Raw genomic sequence first — 12,426 nt, 5'->3', positions numbered from 1 at the left:
ACTTTCTCAACCCGAAAGTCCATAAGGATTACCGTGTGTGTGTGTGTGTGTGTGTGTGTGTGTGTGTGTGTGTGTGTGTGTGTGTGTGTGTGTGTGTGTGATCGATCCCGTTGGCAGAACATCCCAACGATTTATCAAAGTACATTAGAGGCCTTCTACAACTGTCAGTAAGGGCAGTTACAAGGTGGGATTTAATCACCCATGGAGACTGGGATGGCAGATACAATAGATTTGTTCAAAAAAAGGTTGGGTCTACTTTTTTTTTTTTTTAGAAAGGGAAAGTATACAGGGATATACCAAATAAGTAAACATGGGAAGGATGTTGATCCATGGAGTAATCTGATTACTGGGGTCAGGAAGGAATTTATTTTTCCTATTATGAGATATCATTGGATGATGTGTCACTGGGGTTTTTTTTTGTTTTGCATTCCTCTGGATCAACATACAAATATAGGATAAGTATCTGTCGTCTAAATTTGAACATAAATTGAACTTGATGGACGGTATGTCTTTTCAACCTCATCAACTATGTAACTGTGTGTAACTGACTTACATTCGCCAGGTGACAAATGCAGGCCGACCAGAAGACCCGATTTAACCAATAACTGACATGTTTAGGGGTTCCTGTTTTGTCAATTAACTGTGTGTGTGTGTGTGTGTGTGTGTGTGTGTGTATACACACACACACATACTCTGCACTTACACTGGGACTGAAATACAATCCGCAATATATTGATATCAAAGGGTAATGAGGATTATGCTTGGAAGAGCTTACAATTCTCGAGGGAGAGAATAGGAGCACAGAATGAAAGCGGGATTGAGGAGGGAAAATGAAGACTTGAGGATAGTGGTCAACCATGTCTGGTTTCTTTCATTAGGATTTTTTTTTCAAGCCTATAGAAGCCTACTTTTGAAACAAGCCACCTTAATTGGCTTACTTTTTTTTTTCAGTATTTGACACCTTTTCAGAGGACCAACATTTGGGGATTTCCACGAATTAGTGTATAGAGCTTTCGAAACATAAGGAACTATGTAGGCATCACACCCACCACCCACATTTTTCTTCAGGACCAATCCAGCTACTAGAACTTTGAATTGTAGGGGGGCGGGGGGTTTAAAAGGGTCTCGGAGAGCGGACAAGAGCATTTATTTGGTAATGTGCGTCAGACCGTGAAAGTATGAATGGTAGTTCCAGGTTAAGAGATGGTTTGGGGGCAGATGGGGGCATCGTGAAATAAGGAAGAATGAAAAATATCGTTTCTCTGTCCAACTAGAAAGTGCAGATCTACTGGAAGGAGGTGTTTGGAGAAAAAAATTCCCACCATGAACCCCCAACTTGTTCCGATTTGATTTATTAACAGAATTCCCACAACGCTTTGTCGGCATCTCTTTAACATGAGAAATACATATGCAAACTTCTGCAAATAAATCCATCCTAGAAGGACCAGTCCATTGCTGGTAAAAAAAAAAAAATTATAATAATAATAAAATTAAGTAGTGTAATTGGATTTCTTAGAAATAGTTTCAGGATGATGGAAATCTTTCAACCTTAATTTTAACTCATTTGTGTCCTGTGATAAATGTAGGTTGTCCTTCATTAGGTCTGCTGAAATCCATGCTAATGATGTTTGTTTGACTAACGAAGGCCTAATTACTTTACAAAAATTACTTATACTACTGTAATAATATATATATATGTATAATATATTTGTTTCGTGCCGTCCTCTACCATTGGGGAAGAGAAGAAAACATATTGTAGTTAAGAACATAAAATAAAACTAGAACAGGATGTGATCTTGCAAAAATAAGGTGGTCATGTGTGGTACATGAAGTTCCAGGTACTATAAAGGAGTGCTTCCCAACTCCAGAAATCAAGAACCCCCTCCCAACCGGTCCGGCTTGAAGGATATCCCTGTTTAAGGCGCAGGAACAACTGCTGTAGACGGGATCATTTCACGGAACGTTCCTCTCTCCATGGATGATAAGATACAACGTAACCAAACGAGGAGATACTTCTAACGAAATTCTGGAATGAAGACTTCGTTAACATCTCACTCTTCTCTTCAGCCCGCCCTCTCGCGGTCGCCACATGGTCCCTGAGCCATACAGTTGGGCAGATGTATCCCAATGTCCCTGTCCACACCCATGTAATTTGCTCCCTCCCAGGGCACCATCTCGCCCTAACCCCCCACCCCCCCCAGGTCACGTTAGATGGTGACCTGGGAGGGAGTTACATGGGTGGGGAGAGTGACATTGGGTGCTGTACCTTGGCGCGCTCACCCTTGTACGCACTCACCTTGGAGCAACGAGTAGGAGCACTTCTCTGGTCTGTTGCTTGATGCGCTAATGCTCCTCTTGCCCTCGGTAGTAATGTTGAGCAGAGAAGATGAGGAGGACAGCATTCATGAGCGGGTTGTCCTACTTAGGGTTGCCAGATGTCCAATATTGAACTGTCCTGTATTTGGACACTGTCCAGTAAAAAAAAAATGAGAGGTAATACTGGACATGTATGTGTATACCGGTATTACCTCTCTGGGCGTGTATGTGTATACCGGTATTATCTCCCTGGGCGTGTATGTGTATACCGGTATTACCTCTCTGGGCGTGTATGTGTATACCGGTATTACCTCTGGGCGTGTATACCGGTATTACCTCTCTGCACATGTATGTGTATACCGGTATTACCTCTCTGGGCGTGTATGTGTATACCGGTATTACCTCTCTGGGCGTGTATGTGTATACCGGTATTACCTCTCTGGGCGTGTATGTGTATACCGGTATTACCTCTCTGGGCGTGTATGTGTATACCGGTATTACCTCTCTGGGCGTGTATGTGTATACCGGTATTACCTCTCTGGGCGTGTATGTGTATACCGGTATTACCTCTCTGATCGTGTATGTGTATACCGGTATTACCTCTCTGGTCGTGTATGTGTATACCGGTATTACCTCTCTGGGCGTGTATGTGTATACCGGTATTACCTCTCTGGGCGTGTATGTGTATACCGGTATTACCTCTCTGGGCGTGTATGTGTATACCGGTATTACCTCTCTGGGCGTGTATGTGTATACCGGTATTACCTCTCTGGGCGTGTATGTGTATACCGGTATTACCTCTCTGGGCGTGTATGTGTATACCGGTATTACCTCTCTGGGCGTGTATGTGTATACAGGTATTACCTCTCTGGGCGTGTATGTGTATACAGGTATTACCTCTCTGGGCGTGTATGTGTATACCGGTATTACCTCTCTGGGCGTGTATGTGTATACCGGTATTACCTCTCTGGTCGTGTATGTGTATACCGGTATTACCTCTCTGGTCGTGTATGTGTATACCGGTATTACCTCTCTGGGCGTGTATGTGTATACCGGTATTACCTCTCTGGGCGTGTATGTGTATACCGGTATTACCTCTCTGGGCGTGTATGTGTATATCGGTATTACCTCTCTGGGCGTGTATGTGTATACAGGTATTACCTCTCTGGGCGTGTATGTGTATACCGGTATTACCTCTCTGGGCGTGTATGTGTATACCGGTATTACCTCTCTGGGCGTGTATGTGTATACCGGTATTACCTCTCTGGGCGTGTATGTGTATACCGGTATTACCTCTCTGGGCGTGTATGTGTATACCGGTATTACCTCTCTGGGCGTGTATGTGTATACCGGTATTACCTCTCTGGGCGTGTATGTGTATACCGGTATTACCTCTCTGGGCGTGTTTGTGTATACCGGTATTACCTCTCTGGGCGTGTATGTGTATACCGGTATTACCTCTCTGGGCGTGTGTGTGTATACCGGTATTACCTCTCTGGGCGTGTGTGTGTATACCGGTATTACCTCTCTAGGCGTGTATGTGTATACCGGTATTACCTCTCTGGGCGTGTATGTGTATACCGGTATTACCTCTCTGGGCGTGTATGTGTATACCGGTATTGCCTCTCTGGGCGTGTATGTGTATACCGGTATTACCTCTCTGGGCGTGTATGTGTATACCGGTATTACCTCTCTGGGCGTGTATGTGTATACCGGTATTACCTCTCTGGGCGTGTATGTGTATACCGGTATTACCTCTCTGGGCGTGTTTGTGTATACCGGTATTACCTCTCTGGGCGTGTATGTGTATACCGGTATTACCTCTCTGGGCGTGTATGTGTATACCGGTATTACCTCTCTGGGCGTGTATGTGTATACCGGTATTACCTCTCTGGGCGTGTATGTGTATACCGGTATTACCTCTCTGGGCGTGTATGTGTATACCGGTATTACCTCTCTGGGCGTGTATGTGTATACCGGTATTACCTCTCTGGGCGTGTATGTGTATACCGGTATTACCTCTCTGGGCGTGTATGTGTATACCGGTATTACCTCTCTGGGCGTGTATGTGTATACCGGTATTACCTCTCTGGGCGTGTATGTGTATACCGGTATTACCTCTCTGGTCGTGTATGTGTATACCGGTATTACCTCTCTGGGCGTGTATGTGTATACCGGTATTACCTCTCTGGGCGTGTATGTGTATACCGGTATTACCTCTCTGGGCGTGTATGTGTATACCGGTATTACCTCTCTGGGCGTGTATGTGTATACAGGTATTACCTCTCTGGGCGTGTATGTGTATACCGGTATTACCTCTCTGGGCGTGTATGTGTATACCGGTATTACCTCTCTGGTCGTGTATGTGTATACCGGTATTACCTCTCTGGTCGTGTATGTGTATACCGGTATTACCTCTCTGGGCGTGTAAGTGTATACCGGTATTACCTCTCTGGGCGTGTATGTGTATACCGGTGTTACCTCTCTGGGCGTGTATGTGTATACCGGTATTACCTCTCTGGGCGTGTATGTGTATACCGCTATTACCTCTCTGAGTGTGTATGTGTATACCGCTATTACCTCTCTGAGTGTGTATGTGTATACCGTTACCTCTCTGGGCGTGTATGTGTATACCGGTATTACCGCTCTGGGCGTGTATGTGTATACCGGTATTACCTCTCTGGTCGTGTATGTGTATACCGGTATTACCTCTCTGGGCGTGTATGTGTATACCGGTATTACCTCTCTGGGCGTGTATGTGTATACCGGTATTACCTCTCTGGGCGTGTATGTGTATACCGGTATTACCTCTCTGGGCGTGTATGTGTATACAGGTATTACCTCTCTGGGCGTGTATGTGTATACAGGTATTACCTCTCTGGGCGTGTATGTGTATACCGGTATTACCTCTCTGGGCGTGTATGTGTATACCGGTATTACCTCTCTGGTCGTGTATGTGTATACCGGTATTACCTCTCTGGTCGTGTATGTGTATACCGGTATTACCTCTCTGGGTGTGTAAGTGTATACCGGTATTACCTCTCTGGGCGTGTATGTGTATACCGGTGTTACCTCTCTGGGCGTGTATGTGTATACCGGTATTACCTCTCTGGGCGTGTATGTGTATACCGGTATTACCTCTCTGGGCGTGTATGTGTATACCGGTGTTACCTCTCTGGGCGTGTATGTGTATACCGGTATTACCTCTCTGGGTGTGTAAGTGTATACCGGTATTACCTCTCTGGGCGTGTATGTGTATACCGGTGTTACCTCTCTGGGCGTGTATGTGTATACCGGTATTACCTCTCTGGGCGTGTATGTGTATACCGGTATTACCTCTCTGGGCGTGTATGTGTATACCGGTATTGCCTCTCTGGACGTGTATGTGTATACCGGTATTACCTCTCTGGGCGTGTATGTGTATACCGGTATTACCTCTCTGGTCGTGTATGTGTATACCGGTATTACCTCTCTGGTCGTGTATGTGTATACCGGTATTACCTCTCTGGGTGTGTAAGTGTATACCGGTATTACCTCTCTGGGCGTGTATGTGTATACCGGTGTTACCTCTCTGGGCGTGTATGTGTATACCGGTGTTACCTCTCTGGGCGTGTATGTGTATACCGGTATTACCTCTCTGGGCGTGTATGTGTATACCGGTATTGCCTCTCTGGGCGTGTATGTGTATACCGGTATTACCTCTCTGGGCGTGTATGTGTATACCGGTATTACCTCTCTGGGCGTGTCTGTGTATACCGGTATTACCTCTCTGGTCATAGAGACCTGACCGGCTAGAGGGGGGCTGCAGGATTTCCCCAAGCAGGGCTGCTGCTTGGAGGCTGAGCAGCTTCTTCCACCCTGATTGCCTGTATTACTCATCAGCAGCCAATGTCAAGAGCCTGGGGGTGGGGCCAAGGAGAGGAGGAAACCGCATAGTGAGGTGTGTGTCTCCCTCTCAAGCACGTCACAAGAGGAGAGCGGACGGACGGACGGCCCCATAGGATGTCCCTGGTGGGTGCCACCTCAACCCTGCGAAGGATGATTGTGTTGACATTCCGTTCATTCTTCATATTAGACAATGTACTTTATTATGACAGCATGCAGGTTGTTTTATTTCTCTTTAATAGGGGTATTTGTACCTGGCGTTAAAGAGGCGGTCTTGCGTAGCCCACCTTCAAACCGCATCATTTGGCTTTTCCGTGTACCGTGTTTTAGAGCGATTATCGGCTTGCGTTGGTTTCTTTTGGAAATTCAGGACAAATGTTATTTTCCTGAAGGTCCTCTACCTGGGGAAGTGTTTGGCAATCCATGTTTCCTTTACACTGCCCGGGTCAGCGCGCCAATAAAGGCAAGGCGAGGAGGAGTCTGCCGGAGCACTCTTTGTTGAGAGAGCGTGGGTTATCTTACCAGACATCCGGTGTCAACCTAGATCAGGGGCGGGCCACCTGAGGACCACAAGGGACACCAACAGGTCAGGTTTGAAGGATCTGCCAGGTGGCTCAATCGGTAGCTCAGCAGAAGCAAGGACTGATTGAGATACCAGTGTTGAAGCATGGATATCCCTTATACCTTGCTCCTTGGTGGCCCTTGAAGAGTTGGCCACCCCTGACTTAGATTGGTCAACATCTGTGGCACTATTGGGGTCCGAGTCTTTACACCGTGTTTGTCATTATCTCGGCAGTGACGAAATCGCCACCGGCGCTCTGCCACCAGGACAACTGGCCACCGGTAACCTCGCCACAGTCCGCCATTTTTAAAGGTCCTCTTGCTCGGGGGGATCTCCCCAGCCGCCATTGGCCTTGGCGGGCGCGCCCATGCGTGCCCCCCCAGGCCAGGACACATTGTAACATTTCCCGTGTGCGCTTGGGAAGATCCCCCCCGTGTCTGTGGACATTTAAATATGGCGGATGGTGGCGTGGCAACCCGGAGGCGAGTTGTCCTGGTGGCGAAGCGCCGGTGACGATTTTGTCATGGCCAAGTCACCGGGGCCCAAATGTCCCCAAGTTTCCGTATCTGTGTGTCAATATGTATTTATTTGTGTGTTGGGGTCTGTCCGTGTCTGTGTATCTGTGTGTTTCTGCCACTGATTGACTTGTCATGACATCAGTATGTGTATCAGTGTGTGTTGGTCATTGTGTCTATATCCCTGTGTTGGTCATTGACTGTGTATCACTGTGTCTTAGTGATACAGTGTCAAACACTGATGCACAGCGAGAGACAGATGTGGACCCTATGACAATCGCAGCCACACAGGGATGATACAACATGACACTATGGCAAACCATGAGAGATAGATACACAATGAGACAGATACGGACACCATGACAATCACACAGTGTAGATACACAATGACAAACACACTGGTTCACATATACAGTGACACAAATACAGACACAATGACAAACATACACAGATTGATAGACTGATACAGACGCAATGAGTGTCTGTGTGTGTTGTTATTGTGTCTGTATCTGTCTATCACTGTGTGTCTTGTTTCATGGTGTGTCTGCGTTCGTCATCATGTCTGTATCACGGTGTTTGTCATTGTATCTGTATATCTTTCTATTGTCCCTATCTGTGTGTATCATTGTGTCTAGATCGGTCCATCATTCTGTTGCTGTGTTTGTCATTGTATATGTCTGTATCACTGTGTGTCTGTTTCGTTGTGTGTCTGCGTTTGTCATCATGTCTCTATCACGGTGTTTGTCATTGTATCTGTGTATCATTGTGTCTAGATCTGGCCATCACTGTGTTGTTGTGTTTGTTGTCGTATATGTCTGTATCACTGTGTGACTGTTTATCATTGTGTCTGTGTATCTGTTTCACACAATGACGAACAGAGACACCGTAAGACAGATACACAGACACAATTACAGACACACACAGTAACTATCTATATCATTGTTTCTGTGACCAAGCACAAGGTGGCAGAGTGGGTGGCAGAGTGAGATGAGGTGAACGAGTGTGCAACCGGTTTCACACGCCCGTGATTAGGCATTCACAAAATTGTGTGGTTGTGAGGTGACAGGTGACATCGTTTCGTCCATGTGGCTCGGTGCCCACCCCCCTTCATATATGGGGTAAAATATGATGACGCAAGTGACCGCATTCAACTGGGGAGCATCTAGAAGTCAACCCCACCCCAAGTCTCGGCTGCACAGCTCCAGAAAAACCACCAGTTTCAATACTATTAAAAAAAAAAATCAAGTTCAAAATGGCGGCCATCTTTTTTTTTTTTTTTTTTTAAAGACCACTCATTACTTAAAATAATACAATATAATTTTCATTCACAAAATGTAGAGGGAAGGGAAGGGACCATGGCTTTTCCGCCCCAGTATATATCCTTAGTAAGATCACATCCTAAATATATGGAGTACCGTTTTGCAGAGAAGAGACACCAAATTAATAAAGGGGATGCAAGGTCTGACTTAAAAGAAAAGACCATTCAAATTAGGATGGTTGAAATTAGGTGCCCAAGGGGAGGTGGGGGGGGGGGGAGGGGTGGGGTGGAGGAGATATGATACTGTTTACAAGTATATTCAAGGTCTGTGCTTGGAACCGTGGAGGGAACATTCCGTCCCAATGACAGGGCGCACGTCACAGGGGGGGGGGGGGGGGGGGGTCATCTCTTGAAAATTAGATTTCACCAGCACCAAAGGAAAGGGATATATTTACAGCAAGGGCGGTGACGACGTCGGATGAACTACCCATGGAGACTGTGATGGCTGATACAGTAGATATGTTTAAGAAAAAGTTGGACCTCTTTCAGAAAGGGAGCTTATACAGGGATATACCTATAAGTTAAACATAGAGAGAAATCTGATGATTTTTTTTTTTGCTTCTTCTGGATCAATAGAACCATGAATGTACGATGAGTATCTCACCCAGTTAGACCTTCGCCATGGTGGAACTCCATGGACCGATGTCTTAGTTTCAATGTAATCTACCTGTGGAGACCCTTTTCCAACGCTTTAATTCCTCTGTCAATATGGGACACGGGAGATTACACTCAGGTGAGCACCGTCTATGAAGGCTCCATAACACCAACAGTGTATTATATAGGTGAAGATCGTGTTACAAACGATAACACTTGTATTTCTGGGGGGGGGGGGGGGGGGAATTGTATACACCAATATATACATAAAATAAAAGTAGTGATGAATACCACCTATAAACCACTGATCGTTTATCAAATCAGTCATTGATCTTCGAGCTGTAATTTATTTATTTATCAAACATGTTACCAGGAAGTAATACACTGAGAGTTACCTCTCGTTTTCACGTGTGTCCTGGGCACAGAGTGATGATGACAAATACAGGTTTACAAATACAGTTACATTACGTGAGGCAGGTTATACATTATATACAAGACATTGCATGGACAGTTACAGATAATATATGTTATAGGCGTATGTAACGGTTACAGATAATATATATTATAGGCGTATGTAACAGTTACAGATAATATATATTATAGGCGTATGTAACAGTTACAGATAATATATGTTATAGGCGTATGTAACAGTTACAGATAATATATGTTATAGGCGTATGTAACGGTTACAGATAATATATGTTATAGGCGTATGCAACGGTTACAGATAATATATATTATAGGCGTATGTAACGGTTACAGATAATATATATTATAGGCGTATGTAACGGTTAGAGATAATATATGTTATAGGCGTATGTAACAGTTACAGATAATATATGTTATAGGCGTATGTAACAGTTACAGATAATATATATTATAGGCGTATGTAACAGTTACAGATAATATATATTATAGGCGTATGTAACAGTTACAGATAATATATATTATAGGCGTATGTAACAGTTACAGATAACATATATTATAGGCGTATGTAACAGTTACAGATAATATATATTATAGGTGTATGTAACAGTTACAGATAATATATATTATAGGCGTATGTAACAGTTACAGATAATATATATTATAGGCGTATGTAACAGTTACAGATAATATATGTTATAGGCGTATGTAACAGTTACAGATAATATATATTATAGGCGTATGTAACAGTTACAGATAATATATGTTATAGGCGTATGTAACAGTTACAGATAATATATATTATAGGCGTATGTAACAGTTACAGATAATATATGTTATAGGCGTATGTAACAGTTATAGATAATATATATTATAGGCGTATGTAACAGTTACAGATAATATATATTATAGGCGTATGTAACAGTTACAGATAATATATGTTATAGGCGTATGTAACAGTTACAGATAATATATATTATAGGCGTATGTAACAGTTACAGATAATATATGTTATCGGCGTATGTAACAGTTATAGATAATATATATTATAGGCGTATGTAACAGTTACAGATAATATATGTTATAGGCGTATGTAACAGTTACAGGTAATATATGCTATAGGCGTATGTAACAGTTACAGATAATATATGTTATAGGCGTATGTAACAGTTACAGATGATATATATTATAGGCGTATGTAACAGTTACAGATAATATATATTATAGGCGTATGTAACAGTTACAGATAATATATATTATAGGCGTATGTAACAGTTACAGATAATATATATTATAGGCGTATGTAACAGTTACAGATAATATATATTATAGGCGTATGTAACAGTTACAGATAATATATATTATAGGCGTATGTAACAGTGACAGACCAGGTTAAAATATGAGACAGCTTTAGTTATGAAAGAACGTAGCCTGGTGGCGGCTGTGAGAGTCTCCGGCAGACTGTTCCAGTTGTGGGGTGCCCGGTAAGAGACGGAGGAGCGGCCGGATACTTTGTTGAACCTTGGGACCATGAACAGTAATGAGCTGAAGGCTCCGAGCATCAACCAATGGGGGCCCAGTAGTGTACGTTTCTTTGGTCTGACACTCAGACAGAAATGGGTACACCTGGTTTTAACCAGTACAAGACATACAAAATGGGTAGAGTACCGCCAGGGTGAAAAAAAAGGCAGAAATTGCCCTATTTTAACGTGGGGGGAAATTAAAATATTTTCAGCTGTGTAAAAGGGATAATGGGACGTGATCCTGGGTAGATCTGGTGATCACAAGGATAAGGGACATAGCCAGATCCTTCGTATAAATGGCACCATGTCGATGTCCAGCGTTCGCTTGGTTAAATGACCAACAAGTAAACACTGAGGCTTGCGCGCAGATGATGGCGCCTGCCTGGAATATTGCCAACAATCAGGAATATTGCCAATAATCAATATTGTCACATTTCATCAATAACTATACATGCGGGTCCACTTATGACCTGAGCGAAGATATCCAGGTACCTAATATTTAGAACCTTGTTCCTGGTCCATGTTGCTGGGCAGGGAAAGAGAAGGTCTTACTACTAAGTCATCTCCCAAAAGGGCTGACCTTTCCAGTGCCTTCTGGAAACAAACAAACTAGCCAATCACCGTCCTACGTGACTTACAACGTGAAATAAGTTACGTCCCATGGCTTACTAGGAATTGGTTACAAACTAGAGCCTGTAAGAGGAAGTATAACCCCTTACCTCCCCGTAGGGACCAGGACGTACTAAGAAAAATCCAGCATACCCCCCCCCCCCCCAAGGGTGCTACATGAGAAACGGTACCCTCGCATGCACGGGAATCTTGTCGCCCGCGCTGTGCGTCATAGGGAAGACTGCGGTGTGCTATTACAGGAACAGGAAGACAGGTTGGAAAGTGTGGCGCGCTGCTACAAAGGAGAAAAATACTACGAGAGGTGAGCTCTGGTCCAAAAGAAAATGAAGCTTTATTGAGTCGTGGTAAAAAAAAAAACGGAGCTAAAGCAAACACCTACGCATTTTGCGCCATAGCACTCATCACCTTTAGTATCTTGATAAAGAGCGCCGTTTTTTTTTACCACGACTCAAATCTAACTCCTACGCGTTTCACGCCGTAGTGCTCAGCACCTTGATAAAGTGCTATGTGCGAAACGCGTAGGTGTTTTCTTTACCTCCGTATTTTTTTTACCATGACTCAAATCTAACACTAATGCGTTTCACACCGTAGCGCTTGCCACCTTTGATAAAGTGATACCTCGTTAAAGTGCTATGGTGCGAAATGCGTAGGTGTTTT

Source organism: Ascaphus truei, chromosome 23 (assembly GCF_040206685.1).
Source record: "Ascaphus truei isolate aAscTru1 chromosome 23, aAscTru1.hap1, whole genome shotgun sequence".
NCBI classification, from domain to species: domain Eukaryota; kingdom Metazoa; phylum Chordata; class Amphibia; order Anura; family Ascaphidae; genus Ascaphus; species Ascaphus truei.
Note: the sequence above shows the minus strand (reverse complement) of the source record.